The sequence below is a fragment of the Pinus tabuliformis genome, chromosome 5_2, assembly GCF_031772625.1.
Source record: "Pinus tabuliformis cultivar Carrire ecotype Pingquan chromosome 5_2, CPIR1, whole genome shotgun sequence".
Taxonomy (NCBI): domain Eukaryota; kingdom Viridiplantae; phylum Streptophyta; class Pinopsida; order Pinales; family Pinaceae; genus Pinus; species Pinus tabuliformis.
In genome coordinates, this window is record NC_142306.1 from 753,805,034 (window position 1) to 753,820,418 (window position 15,385).

The 15,385-nt window shown below is 38.8% G+C and overlaps 1 pseudogene; it reads right to left on the reverse strand.

Annotated features, from left to right (window-relative positions):
- Positions 1–3,286: 3,286 nt before the first annotated feature.
- Positions 3,287–11,502, reverse strand: LOC149161441 (L-type lectin-domain containing receptor kinase V.9-like; annotated as a pseudogene).
- Positions 11,503–15,385: the final 3,883 nt, after the last annotated feature.

Genomic DNA, 15,385 nt, shown 5'->3' on the forward strand with positions numbered 1-15,385 from the left:
GGGTTACTCTAAAGAAGATTGGCAATGGCTAATTGATAGATACTATAAAAAGATTTCTGCCTGGGAATACAAGTGTCTATCACTGGCAGGAAGAATTGTTCTAACTCAAGCAGTTTTAACTCAACTTGCTGTGTATTGGGCACACATTTTCTTCCTCCCTACAAGTATCATCCGGAAAATGAACAAGATAACTGCAAACTTTATATGGGGCGGCAAATCGGAACAGGGAAAATATCATCTTTCTAGAATGGAAAAGATATCTATGTCGAAGAATTTAGGAGGATGGGGATTATTGGATTTGAGGGTTTTTGGGAAATCACTTCTGTGTAAATCACTGTTGAGAGGCATTTTCGGGGAAGGGCCGTGGAGCATTACTATAAAAAAGAAATAAATGAAAGGCAAAGACATGGAATATTAGTTCAGATTAGGAAGGATCGGAGCCAAGTATGGGTCAGCTATATGGCTCAGTTTTCGTAAAATTGAGCAATATTTCCTAAAGAATCTACAATGGTGCTTAGAATCTAGCAGCAAAATCCTCATTGGGACAGACCCCATCATGTGCGAGCGAGAGAGAATTTCCATTCCCGAAAGGCTTCTAATCTTCTTCCATTGCAAAGGCTTTTTTACGTGGGATAAGCTTATAGCAGGATGGCAAGGCCCACTTCCTCTATGGAAAGAGGACTTTGATCTTGGCATGTCAGAGTTTATGGCAAGGAAATGGAACGATGTTAGGGATGTCTTGAGAAGCTGCAGTTTTCATCTGTCCAGGTCGCATGATTATCTAATTTGGAAGGTGCCAAAGCAAATACACAGGTTTGCGTAAAGGATATTTATACAGATCTGATTGGTTTAAAGACCATGCATCCCAATCCTAAATTCCCATAAGCTTTTTGGAAAAATGGATGCTCTCCCAAATTATTATACTTCTCGTGGCTGGTGTTCCACAACAAAAATCTATCCTTGGAGAATCTAAAGAAAATGAAATGGCATGGGCCGAGCAGGTGCCTTATGTGCGAATCAGATGAGGAAACCAATTTTCATATGTTCTTTCAATGCCAATCTATTCGGCAAATATGGCATGATTTGGCAATATTATATGCCTTTCCTCTTGTTTCTCATGCTTCAACGCATGCAGCGTTTGAATGGTGGTGTGGGTAGAGAGATTCATGGAGATCTTTCATTATTATTGTCCTATGGTGTGCATGGAGGTGGAGGAATAGAATTTTTTTCAAAGAAGTGAAAGAGCCTCTCAAGGATATTCTACTACATATCATATCCATCTACGATTCCGTTCCGAAAAAGCAACCCAAATAAAAAACTGTCAACAGAAATGTGCAAGAAGATTATCTCTCTAGGACCCCAAGGGCGTTTTTTGATGGTGCTGCTCAACAAAACTCTTGTGGCTGCAGGTTACACATTATTATGGACGAGAATCTTCAATATTGTATTTCATGGAATGCAGGAAAGGGCACTAATAGCATGGCTGAGGTGAGGGCCCTTGCGGGTCTCCTTACTTTTTGTATTTTTTTGATATACAACCCATTTCAATTTTTGGAGACTCCAAGACCATGATTGATCATGTCAAAGGAAAATGCCATATCAGGAGCCCACACCTCGCTGGCTGGATGGACATGATTATGTTTTTTTGGGGACTTATGAAAGATTGCTCCATTCATCATATTTTGAGGGCTCAGAACCAGCAAGCAGATTGCCTGTCAAAGGATGGTCTTCTTCTAGAACCAGGTACCTGGACCATGAAGGTAATATTTGGCAAGGAATCCTTTGTCATACAAGACTTCTCTATCCCTGGCTTTTAATCTACTTTCTTCATCTCCAGGTCTGCTATTGTCATCCCTTTTGTTTTATCTTGGCATATGTATGGTATATGTATGATTTTAAACAATCTCTGAATTCATCCCAGAATCTGCATGTGGTGTATAATCAACTTGGATCTGTTTTTGATGTGCAGCAGCACAAATCGCCTCTTCCTTCATAGAGGGTCTCTTCCTCTAGTTTTTGTTCCTTATGATATAGACTTTCTAGCTTCAAAAGCTAGACAATGTATTATCTGGATCTTTTATATAGTCTCAATATAATACAATTATGCTTTTTCTTTTTGAAAAAAAAAAGATGGCTTTCAAAAGTTCCACAATATTCACTGCATCTAAGTGAGATTTGGATTGTTTATGAAGCAATCTAATTATGAAATGTTTAAACTTATTTCAATTTCTTTTTGAATAATTAGAAAATATTTTTGGGAAAAAGGTTAAAAATTACTTCAAATACTAAATTTAAATTTATTTATTTTAAACTCATTTTAATAAATGAAAAATTACAAATTTGATCACAAATTTTATTACTAAATTTAATAATAAAATTAGATTTTACAATTAAACATCTAAACAAATTTATTTTGAATATTTGGATTAATATGTAATCACTAGTAAATTTAGTGATACATTTTTTTTAATTGGAAAAATTTTATTCGAACCAATTTTTGGGTGTACATAGTCTTACCTAAAAATATACCATAAAATTTATGAGGATCAAACCTCCATACATAACCATTAAACTATATTCTTTAAACTTCTGCACTAACACACCACAATCAAATCAAATGCTTAAAAACTTCACGAAATAGCACACCATAATCAAATCAAATGCGTAAGACTTCACAAATAGTCTAAACTGTCGTGGCACTTATAGCTATCAATTGTTATAAATGCATGAGAGTTTAATTGACACAAATGTTCTGAAAACATTAAAAATTTGGCAAGATTATTCACTATGGGGTTCATAATTTGTTACATTGAAACATACCATTAAGGACTTTGAAACAAATAAAGGTAAAATATGAAAGCAAAATAAATTATTTGATATATAATAATTTGAAAATGGATTAATTTAAATTACTATTATATTATTTCAATATTTTATAATATTGTTAATAAATTATTTGATCTATAATAATTTGAAAATGGATTAATTTAAATTAATATTACATTATTGCACTATTTTATAATATTGTTCGTAATTATATGTATATTTTATTTAACTATATTTATTGGTGATTTTTTTTAATAGCTGAGAATACTTATAACATTGAAGGATATTGAAGTTCAGATATGTATGATTTTCATAAATTGAAAGATATTGAAGTTCATATATTTATGATTTTCATAAATTGAAACCAATGGACATGGTTTGAATAGAGTATTTATCAACAATAATTGATGAAATTATAACTTTAAAAGATTTCAAATAAAATATTACAATATCTAGAGTATTATATTTGTGCATTAGTCAATACGAACCAAACAAAATCCAAAATTTCTAAAGCATCTACCTCTTTCTTCCTGCGACCAAAGTTCACCCTTATTTAACATTCATCTAAATTAACCATATAATCATCCTTGAAGTTGCTTAATCTAAAAACATGAAAATATTTTGTCTTAAAGATATACTAATACAAATAATAAATTTGCTTGAAAATATGACTTAACTATATATCTGAAAAGAAAGATCTTGAATATAAATAATGACTTTATTAAAAAAATTACCAAAAATAATCACCACTTAAATTCCAAAATTCACTTTCCCTATCTATTAATTTTATTAATTGTCAAACATTCTATTTAAATTAAACAAAATCATACCACTCATTACACATTTTATTCTTATTAAAACATTTTTTAAACTATTCACTACACCAATCTAATACTAACTATTTCCACTGCCACTACCACTAAAGAGTCAATATAAATTAATCATCTTACAGATAATCACATTACAAATAAACATGTTATAACCTAAAACATGAATGAACCTGAATGGAAAGAAAGACAACAGAACATCCTACCATTAGCTGATGGAACTTTTACACTAGCGTTTGAACCATAGTTACCAAGTTCGAATTCGAATTCGATTAGATACAAAAAAAATTCAATTGCTTAAAATTTAATACGGAAAAAATTCAAGAGTAGACATCTACAAATATTTAAATATATTATTTTTCCAATATTTTAAAATTTTTGAAATATACAAATGTCTATTATTTTCCAATAACATTAATCTAATCAAATCAAATTCTTTACTATAACTATTAACAACAACATTTATTATTCTATATAATACAAACTTTAAATATTATAATTTAATATTTACTCAAATTTTCTTGTATTTAAATTTAATGAATATATAACACATATTTTTGTTATATTAAGTATTCTAAATAATTTATTTATCACTTCCTACAGATTTTATTAACAACTTTACTTAAAAAAAATACTTCCTAAAATCTCATCAATTAAAAAACTAGCTATTAACAACCTTGCTAAAAAAATATACTTCCTAAAATGTCATAGATTAAAAAACCAGCTATTAACAACCTTGCTAAAAATATACTTCCTAAAATGTCATAGATTAAAAGCGAACCAGCTTTACCATTCATTAAGACTTCACCTGCCATCTCACACGTCTTGGAAACTTAGAGATTAAAAAGCAAACCATTAACAACCTTCCTAAAAAAAATATACTTCCTAAAATCTCATCGATCAGATTTACCATTCATTAAGACTTAACTTGTCATCTCACTGCCCTGGGAAAGTTGCTCTGATGTCCATCAAATCTAAGTTCGTTAATGGAAAGTTGAATATGATAACGGTTAGTTGTATGCAGTTTTATGGATGGGATTTTAACGGTTAGCTTATGCAATTTTATGGAGCACAACAGTTTTCCGCACAGCCGATTCAGTTTATATCTGATAACAGCGAACGACAGTTTTCCAGGTCGCTCATCTTCTCTTCAAAAACCCTTTTGTCTCCATAAAAATGCATACAGCTAACCGTTAAAATCGCGTCCATAAAACTGCATACAACTAACCATTGTCATATTCAACTTTCCATTAACGAACTTAGATTTGAATGACTGAAGTCTTAATGAATGGTAAAGTTGATCGATCAGATCTTAGGAAGTATATTTTTTAGCAAGGTTGCTAATGGTTGCTTTTTTAATCTCCAAGTTTCCAAGACCTGTGAGATGGCAGGTGAAGTCTTAATGAATGGTAACGCTGGTTCGCTTTTAATATATGACATTTTAGGAAGTATTTTTTTAGCAAGGCTGTTAATGCAAAGTTGTTAATAGGTGGTAACGCTGGTTCACTTTTAATCTATGACATTTTAGGAAGTATATTTTTTTAAGTAAAGGTTGTTAATAAAATCTGTAAAAAGCTAAAGAAAGTGATAAATAGATTATTTAGAATATCTAATATAACAAAAATATATATTATATATTCATTAAATTTAAATACAAGAAAATTTGAATAAATATTCCATTATAATATTTAAAATTTGTATTATATAGAATAATAAATGTTGTTGTTAATAGTTATACTAAAGAATTTGATTTGATTAGATTAATGTTATTGGAAAATAATAGACATTTATATATTTCAAAAATTTTAAAATATTAGAAAAACAATATATTTAAAAATATTTGTAGATATCTACTCTCAATTTTTTCATATTAAATTCATAATAGACATTTATATATTTCAAAAATTTTAAAATATTAGAAAAACAATATATTTAAATATTTGTAGATATCTACTCTCAATTTTTTCCTATTAAATTTTAAGGAATTCCAACTTGGTAACTATGCTATAAACCCATTTTAACCGAAGCCAAATGGACATCATCAGGAAGAGGAGCTTCACCTTCCAGTATTTGACGCACCTGTCGAATCCCAGGTGTAAGGCCTCCGGGCGATTGGCGCGTGGGCGCACGACGGGCGCGCGACGAACGGGCGTGCGACAATGTGCGAAGAAAATGCGACGATCATACGAGCTGGAATGCGACGAAACCGTGAATGAGTGCGACACTTTGGAAATGCGATGAAGTGTTGAACCTTTATACGACAGTTTGGAAGAGTCTTGCGTTGAGGCAAGGCCGACCCATAAAGGAGTGCCTTGTGGGCGTGTTTGCCATGGTTTGGGGGTTGGCTGGAGTGCCACCACCCATAATGGCCCCACGTTAAGAAACATATATATAACACATGCGTTGATGTCATTTGGACACTCAACTTTGCACTTGGAGATACGCACAAGGTAGAGAGGTAAAGAGTGCGCAGATTTAAGGGGTAATGCGCATACCTCATGCGCAGGTCTTAAAGGAGCACTTGAAAGGTCTCTTGGAACCGGTTGTGGATTGGGCAAGGTGTGTCCGGGTTAGTGCGGATGTGCAGGTTTTGGTGTAAGACTTGGCATAGGATTTTAGGTGGCTCGGGTGAGCATTGTCCTTTGTGCAAGAGGTGCACAAGACCATTGTAAAAGGCAGGGTTGCCTCTCTTTGTAAATTTGGTTAAGTGTGAGACTTGGTTCGGCCAAGACACGCTTGTATGTTGTAACTGATATTCTTAATATATTATCGGGCAGACTCACATTACGGGGAGTTGCCCCTCCCCTTTATACTTGTTGCAATTGTTGTGCTGTTGTTATAATTGATATGGATAATGAATGAGTATGGGCTTCATTAAGTATAAAGGATAATTGCATGTTTACTTGGTTGCGAAACACAAACTAAGTAATGTTAATGGGAAAGTAGGCGTAGTCCACGAATGTTAGTATTGGTGAAAAGAAAGCGTTCGGTGGTGCCACACCTCCCTATAAGCGGTTGGAAGACTACCGCAGGTGTAGGGGCGTGACAGTTGGTATCAGAGCCCGGTTGGAGCTGGTGAGCAGGTTTGAAGGCTTGGAGAAGTCTTGCAGGACGCTGGGTGAAGCAAGTGTGCATACACTTGGAAGTTGATGACAGGTGATACTGAGGCTTGAACAAGGTTCAGGTGTTGAAACATTTGAAGGTAGTTTCAAGACTCGGTTTGAGCAAGGTTGCTCGTGACAGTGGAAGCAGGTTTAGCAGAGGTGAAGCCTAGTGCTTGGACCAAGCTGAACGACAAGGCATGGCAAGTTTGGGAGAAGGTGAAGGGAAGCTCTTGCTTACCTTATACAGGTTGAAGCGGTTGAAAGAAGAGAATCCCCGGATTTGAGAGAAGCTTGCAGTCTTGGAAAAGAATGTTGAAGACGAGCTTCATCAACTTGGTTGGACAATGGAGCAAGATGAAGTTGCAGATTGTGTTAAAAAGGAAGAGGAAGCCGTGATAGTTGAAAATGTTGCAGACATGACCATGATGGAGGATGAACTTGAGGATGATCAAGTTGGACCAGGATCGTGTAGTTTGTGGACATGGATGAATGAGGATACTCATATGGAGGAACCTCAAGATGATGAAGTAAGTATTGATACTTGTGTTTCATTTGGGCATTTGGTGGATGGACCATATGCAGGGAGAGGCAAAGCCAGTTTGCCAATGCTAGGGAGGATCTTACCATGGATGACTAGGATGAGACCTTGTATGGAGGAACAAGGATTGTCGATTGTTGCAGGACTTGTTGGGGTTGTTTGTGACCTTATGGTAGAAGGTACAAAGGCCCTTGACAAGGGAGGAACTTGATGATCGTTGTGGATAATTGGGTCATGCTTTAGCCACATGGAGAATTGGCTAAGTGTCTGGCATGACTCATGGACAGATTGAGGAGGGCACACACTTGGGTATGATGATGCTTGGGTGGACTTCTCATGGCCGAGACCAAGAGATAGTCTTGGTGGACACTTTGGTGGAGGAGCTATGATGGAAGGACTCATGACATGATGATATGGTTGGGTGACCGAGTTCACTAAACTGAAGATTGTAGACTTGGATAAGGATGACCGATGGTTGTGATGAGTCTATTTGGTTGGACTACATGGGCAACTTAGTCATGGACATCAGGTTGGAGGCATGGAGCATGGCAGTCTTATGCAGGGACATTGTGTGGGAGCACTTGTAGAGGTGTCATGGACATCCAAGGAAGAGTGCCAAGGCAGGGATGTTGTGCGGATGGATTTGCTAGTGTGACATGGAGACTTATTACTTATGAGTTGATGGAGAGGTTGTGCACTCTTGTACAACAAGACCATGGACTTGGATGGAGTTGTGAGCTGATTATGGAGCTCATGATGACATGAGATTGTTGTGATTTTTAGGGACTTTATATATGGTGGAATTAGAGGATCTGATGCATTGAGAAGCTGAGGTCAGAGACTTTGATTCGGTATGGGATGCATACTTCCAAAGTACATGTATGGGCATGGCTTGGAAGAGTGACTTGATGTGGAGGATCGATATGAGACACTTTTGAAGTGATGGAGTTACGATGATGATGATGCCTTGACTTGGGCATGGGTTGAGCCGAGACTCAACTACTTTGACACATGGATAGATGAGACAAGTGCATACTTGTTTCTATGGCAGACTTGAGGGATGGCACATTGTAGATATGATGAAGGATTGCTTCATGGACCTAGATGTGGCACATCGAGAGTCGGTTTGATGAGATGGTCTCTTCACATTGAGGAGGCACACACATAGATGATGATGTTGGGATAGATGTGGCTGATTTCATGTAGCACATTGACACCAAACATCATGGACAACATGTTGCAGATGAGATGGATGGAGTTCCATGGACCTGAGCATGGATTATGGAGATAGATTCTTGATGAGTCAAGGATGTGACAGATGTTTGAGGAACAACTGATGATGGCATGAGGATGTTCACTCTCATGGTTTGAGCGTGATAGTTGGACTGATCACCCGACTAGTTCGAGACATGAGGGCATGCAGTGGGCAGAGATGTGTTAGCATTAAGTTGGAGTATCATGGCAGAGGTTCACATAGGGACACATGATGAGGTCGACACGAGATGTTGCAGTGGAGATTGTGGCAGAGGGGTCAATGATCATGGATCGAGATGATATCTGATGGAGTGCATACCGTTGAGGTGCATACCTTGGTATGGTGAGCTTGGTGGTAGTTGGTCACTAAGTCGAGGCATGATGGAGATGAGGCTCTACATATGTTGCAGGAATGTTTGCCTTATGTGGAGAGGTCGACATCATGGATGATGATGATCTTGGTGGATGGCTACCAGGATGGTATGTTGTCGAGGATGACAACTATTTCAGGTGGAGGAGGATGTAAGGCCTCCGGGCGATTGGCACGCGGGCGCACGACGAGGCGGGCGTGCGACAATGTGCGGAGAAAATGCGACGATCATACGAGCTGAAATGCGACGAAACCGTGAACGAGTGCGACACTTTGGAAATGCGATGAAGTGTTGGAACCTTTATACGACGGTTTGGAAGAGTCTTGCGTTGAGGCAAAGCCGACTCATAAAGGAGTGCCTTGTGGGCGTGTTTGCCATGGTTTGGGGGTCGGCTGGAGTGCCACCACCCATAATGGCCCCACGTTAAGAAACATATATATAACACATGCGTTGATGTCATTTGGACACTCAACTTTGCACTTGGAGATACGCACAAGGTAGAGAGGTAAAGAGTGCGCAGATTTAAGGGGTAATGCGCATACCTCATGCGCAGGTCTTAAAGGAGCACTTGAAAGGTCTCTTGGAACCGGTTGTGGGTTGGGCAAGGTGTGCCCGGGTTAGTGCGGATGTGCAGGTTTTGGTGTAGGACTTGGCATGGGATTTTAGGTGGCTCGGGTGAGCACCGTCCTTTGTGCAAGAGGTGCACAAGACTGTTGTAAAAGGCAAGGTTGCCTCTCTTTGTAAATTTGGTTAAGTGTGAGACTTGGTTCGGCCAAGACATGCTTGTATGTTGTAAACTAATATTCTTAATATATTATCGGGCATACTCACATTACGGGGAGTTGCCCCTCCCCTTTATACTTGTTGCAATTGTTGTGCTGTTGTTATAATTGCTATGGATAATGAATGAGTATGGGCTTCATTAAGTATAAAGGATAATTGCATGTTTACTTGGTTGCGAAACACAAGCTAAGTAATGTTAATGGGAAAGTAGGCGTAGTCCACGAATGTTAGTATTGGTGAAAAGAAAGCGTTCGGTGGTGCCACACCTCCCTATAAGCAGTTGGAAGACTACCGCAAGTGTAGGGGCGTGACACCCGACCTCCCTTCTCCTTTGAGATGGGAGCATAACAACCCCATTTTCAACACCATCTCCATCTGGCACAAATCGTAGTCTTCCCCAGCTTCGGATCTGCGGCAACGAATAGATTCGCATGAGCGTACAGCTCCCACACACATTCTACCAAAAACAATTGTTAGGCGTCCGTAGCGAAGTCCACGGGCTTCCTCCCGCACGCCACTTCCAACAGCAGAACGCCAAAGCTGAACATGTCCGAGCTCGGCGTAGCCTTCCCCGTCCGTGTCAGCTCCGGCGCTATGTACCCCAGCGTTCCCATAACGCGAGTCGTCCCCGGGTTCTGGCTGTGATCATACAGCCGGGCGAGGCCGAAGTCTCCCAGCCGCGCGTTGAGCTCCGAATCCAGCAGCACGTTGCTCGACTTGATGTCTCTGTGGATGACCCTCTTCTCCCATTCCTCGTGCAGATACAGCAGACCCGCCGCCACGCCCTTCAGGATCGCGTATCGCCGAGGCCACGGCAGGACCATCGACGGTTCCCGAATATGAGTTTATCCAGGCTGCCGTTGGGCATGTGGTCATAAACAATGAATAGATGCTTCTGCTTCCGACACCACCCCCGGAGCTGTACCAGGTTACAGTGCTGCATGCGCCCCATGGTTGAGATCTCTGAAACGAACCCCTTCATCCCTTCTGTGAACTCCTTAGTTATACATTTTACGGCAACTTCCTGGCCGCCGCTGGGTAAAACGCCCCTGTAAACCTTGCCGAAGCACCCCTGTCCCAAAACATTTGCCTCCCTGAATCCACTTGTGGCGACGCTGAGCACCTTGTAAGCGAATCTATGGGGCCAGAATTCCTGCTCCCATTCTTCTATCTTTTCTCCGTATTTCGCTCTTTTGAGAAACACGGCAGCAATTGCCAGCAAGAAGACAACCAGAACGCCCGCCGTAGCGCCGACTATGAATGGCCCTCTCCGACGTTTCGAATTCTTGGCATACGATGGAAGATTCAGAATATCAAGTGGGGGTGCCCTGCTTTCGATGGCGAAGCTCCACTCAAGAACGTAATGCTCTTCGACGAGAATCCCTTAGAAGCTGAAAAGCCAACGAACATATTCTTTTGCAGAATGTTCTGCAGATCGATTTTGAGAGATATCAGGGGTCTCTCTGGTATAGGCAAGCCGGCCAACGTTATGGTAACGTTGAGGCAACTAATTTGAATATGGTTGTAATCGATCCAGGCCTGTATGTTGTGTCCGCTTTTGAGCTGAATCCATTGAACTGCGGCCCATTCCAATAGCCAACGGTCTTGGCCTCAACTGAGATGACACTGTTGATGTTCACACCGACGTGGTTGTCGTCGGGGTCGTCGAACTCTACATTCTTCTTCGTATCGAACTCCACTGCGAACAAGTGATTGTATGGCTGCCCGTTGCTGGTGAGGTTAAGCAAGCTCAGATACTAACCCGCCCAAGCGCCAATGAGAGGTATGTTGGGCGTCATGAAGCACGATAATCCATGCCCGCCTAGGTTAGAGTGGGGAGGCACAATGGAGAAAACGAAGGTGGTGTGGTTGATTCTCATCTCCATGGGAAATGGAGACAGTGCCCTGCCTAGGGGAGAGATTCCTAATATTGTGCAGGGACCAGTAGTTGATATAATACTGGTCCCACCAAACCACCAGTGATTAAGACTTTTGAAACCAAAATTTAAACAGAAATAAATAACATTATGTATAAATAAGTTTTAAATTATGTCCAAAAATCACCCATACATTGACTGGGCCCACAACTGTCCATAAATAGTATTTTACTACTTAATATTGCAAAACATATTGACCCAAGTAGAAAACAGCTAGAGCCATAAAGGCTTCCAAACTGGTCTATTCCAGAAGTACAAAACAACAGTCACTTCAACCCCCACTCATCAGAACTGCAACTTTGCATCCCAAATAAATATGCCTACCTGCACATAACAAAAGGAATGTATGTCAGCCATAACTGCTGAGTTGTTCAACAACTAAACACCCTATGTTCAATAAATGACACCCAACCCATCAACAATTAAATCCAATTTGTTCAATAAATGACACCCAACCCAATAACAATTAAATCCACTTTGTTCAATAAATGACACCCAGACCCAATAACTGCAATAAATGACACCCAACTCATTCTATTTCTCATTAAAACAGATCAAAGCACATGGATCAACAAATAAACAATTCCCAACCATTAGATCACAGCAAATTAAATCCATACCACACATTCAAAAAGAAGCCATTGCAATCCATGTGCATCCATGTCCACCAATTAAAATCAAGTCCCCAAAACTATAAAAGAAGTCCACCCACTGTTGAAGTTGCATCTTATGCTTTCAAACTATTCAGCAAACTTGAAGACAACATCACAAAACAGTGGCCAATATATTCAAGTCAGTTTTATGAATTACAACTCATTCTTCTTACAGTTCTGTTTTCATTGTTTTCATTTATCAGATTTCTTACATTACAGTTCTGTTACAGTTCTGTTTTCATTGTTTTCATTTATCAGATTTCTTACATTACAGTTCTGTTACAGTTCTGTTTTCATTGTTTTCATTTATCAGATTTCTTACATTACAGTTCTGTCCATTCATTTATCAGATTTCTTACATTACAGTTCTGTCCATAGGGTGGTGACAGTTAACCTATACAGTTACAGTTAACCTTTTTTATACAGAGTTTATGTATGTGTTCTAGCTTATACAGTTAACCTATTGAATACAGTCGTATCCATCTAATCAACGTCACAGGTTGCTTACCTTACAGGAATTGAAGGTTAGCTTACAGGAATTATTCGATCATCAGCTTCATAGGGATTGCAACTTACATATCACAAATGTTACGTATGTCGTGCTAGTACTGTAGTCATAGTTTGTTTACCTAACAAGAATTGAACCTTGAACCTTAGCTTACAGGAATTGAGCGATTATTATGGCTTGGGTTCTATGCAGAATGAGTTAAAACATAGAACAAAAACGAATTGTAACTTTAATGACTCTGATAAACTTAGTAATTTTTCACATATTTTCAGACCTTGACAATCATCATTGAGACATCACATTGAAACATAATCGAAAGACATGTATTTTCAGAAGCATGAAGCTATTGAGAAAGCAAAAATTTTGATATTGAGTCAAAAGAGTGCAAATAAGTGAATTTCTACTACTGTTGAATGGACCATAGAACTGAGGAATGGTTTCTTAGAATGGAAGCCCGAGCGGATGACCATTTCTCTTTATTGAATTAGATGACTGTAAGATTTTGGATAATGAGAAAACACAATTATAAGTAACATAGCAGATGACCGTCTTATTGGCCTTCATATCTTTTCACCTCGTTGAGCTAGAGTGAGCTAGAACAAAGCATGGTTTCAGTTCACCCTTATCTATGAGTGAGCTAGAACAAAGCTCTGTATAATTACATATGTTATATGTATATTAAAGCTGAATCCAGTCTATTAGGGAGATAACCAACCTGTGATACAGGTACTTTATCATATCTATACATGTATTTCTTAGGTTAACACTGATAGTTCAACCTTTAGATGATGTTACTTGTAAAATATTTGTGCTATTACTTATGTCGAGTGTAATGAGAATGAGACAAGCAAGTGATTAGGTAAACAAGCATGGTTAGAAAGAGTCATGTGTAACTACTGTGTTCTAATTGCATAGCTTGTCATAAGCTTAGATAAGATACAAAGGTGACAAGTTAATCAATATACAACATGATATCCCGGGGTTCTCACTCTACACGCATATCCTAAGGTAATACATATGGATATACTGTAATCACTGTATATGCATATCCTAATGTAACAAGCTCTGTATCCTAATGTATACGCATATCCTGACACTGCCCTATGAAAGTGAAACATTTGCTCTCATTATGAAAACAGTGACATACATGTTGACAATTTCTTGTAATAGAGGAAAAGTATTTTTGCAGAATTAATAACGCATAATTTGACATATATTCAAATGTCTAAATGCAACATACATGTTGATAATTTCTTGTAATAGAGGAAAAGTAATTTTTGCAGAAGTAATAAAGCATAATTTAACATATATTCTAATGTCTAAATGCATGCAATAATTTTACAGGTTGTTGCATCTATGGAAAAAGGAAGTTACTCTGCTCGTACAAGGAGAAGTGGCAGGAGAGTGACAAGGGGTGCGCAGCTGCGATGCACATCGTCTGATGATGACAGGCCAGCTGATGTCGATGCCAGCAATGCACTAGGGAACATTGTTGAAGATGACCATGTGACAGCCGCTGATGTTAACACACCATCAGCCACAGAACCACCATCAACAACAGTCCAAGGGGCAAGCTCAACTAAAAAGATCAGTGCTATAAGAGGATGGACAAAAGAACAAATGTTAGTTGCAATTGACGACATAGAGTTTAATGGATACTCAGTTCGGGCATCTGCAAAAAAACATGGTATTCCTCCCTCGTCAATACATTATTGGATAAATGGACTGACTCATTCAAAACGTAGAGGGCCTCTTACAGTTATGACTGAGGATGAGGAGGCCGAGGTGGTTGAGTGGTGTAAAGAGATGGCCCAACTGGGACATGGGCTAGAGTTGATACAACTCAAATCAACAGTTGCTCAAATCTGTCAAGGGAGGCCAAACCCATTCAAAGATGGGTTTCCTGGTAAATCATGGTGGTTTGGGTTTAAAAAAAGGCATCCAGAACTTGTATTGCATACTGCTGAGGGCCTTGATAGAGACAGAGCATTAAATTTGCGCCCTGCAGTTGTGCAAAAATTCTATGACACACTTTCTAGTGCTTATGATAAACATTCTTATGGAGTAGACCATATATGGAACTGTGATGAAACAGGTTTACAGGCAGGGAGGAATTGTGGCATGCGGGTAATTGCCAAGAGAGGGAGCCGAAATGTGCCAAAGATTTTGCCCAAGAGCAAGGAGTGGATAACTATTTTATGTTGTGTTAATGCAATTGGTACTTCAATCCCAGGATTTTATCTATTCAAAGGTAAAAATCAACTGAAAAACTATATACATAACTGTGAACCAGGTGCATGCATGGCTGCACATCCCCATGCATGGATGACTAAAGAACTGTTTCTAAGTTGGCTTTTTCACTTTGCTGCATCGGTACCAGGTGGCGTCTCGCCTAATAACAGACACCTTTTGATATTATATGGCCATGGGAGCCACATGGCTGTACAAACAATTGAGGAAGCAAACAATTTAGGCATCGACCTGTTGACATTGCTCGCTCATACCACTCATAGGCTGCAACCCCTTGATGTTAGTGTGTTTGGCCCTTTCAAGAACTATTTCAGGTCGGAGCGTGCTGCATGGA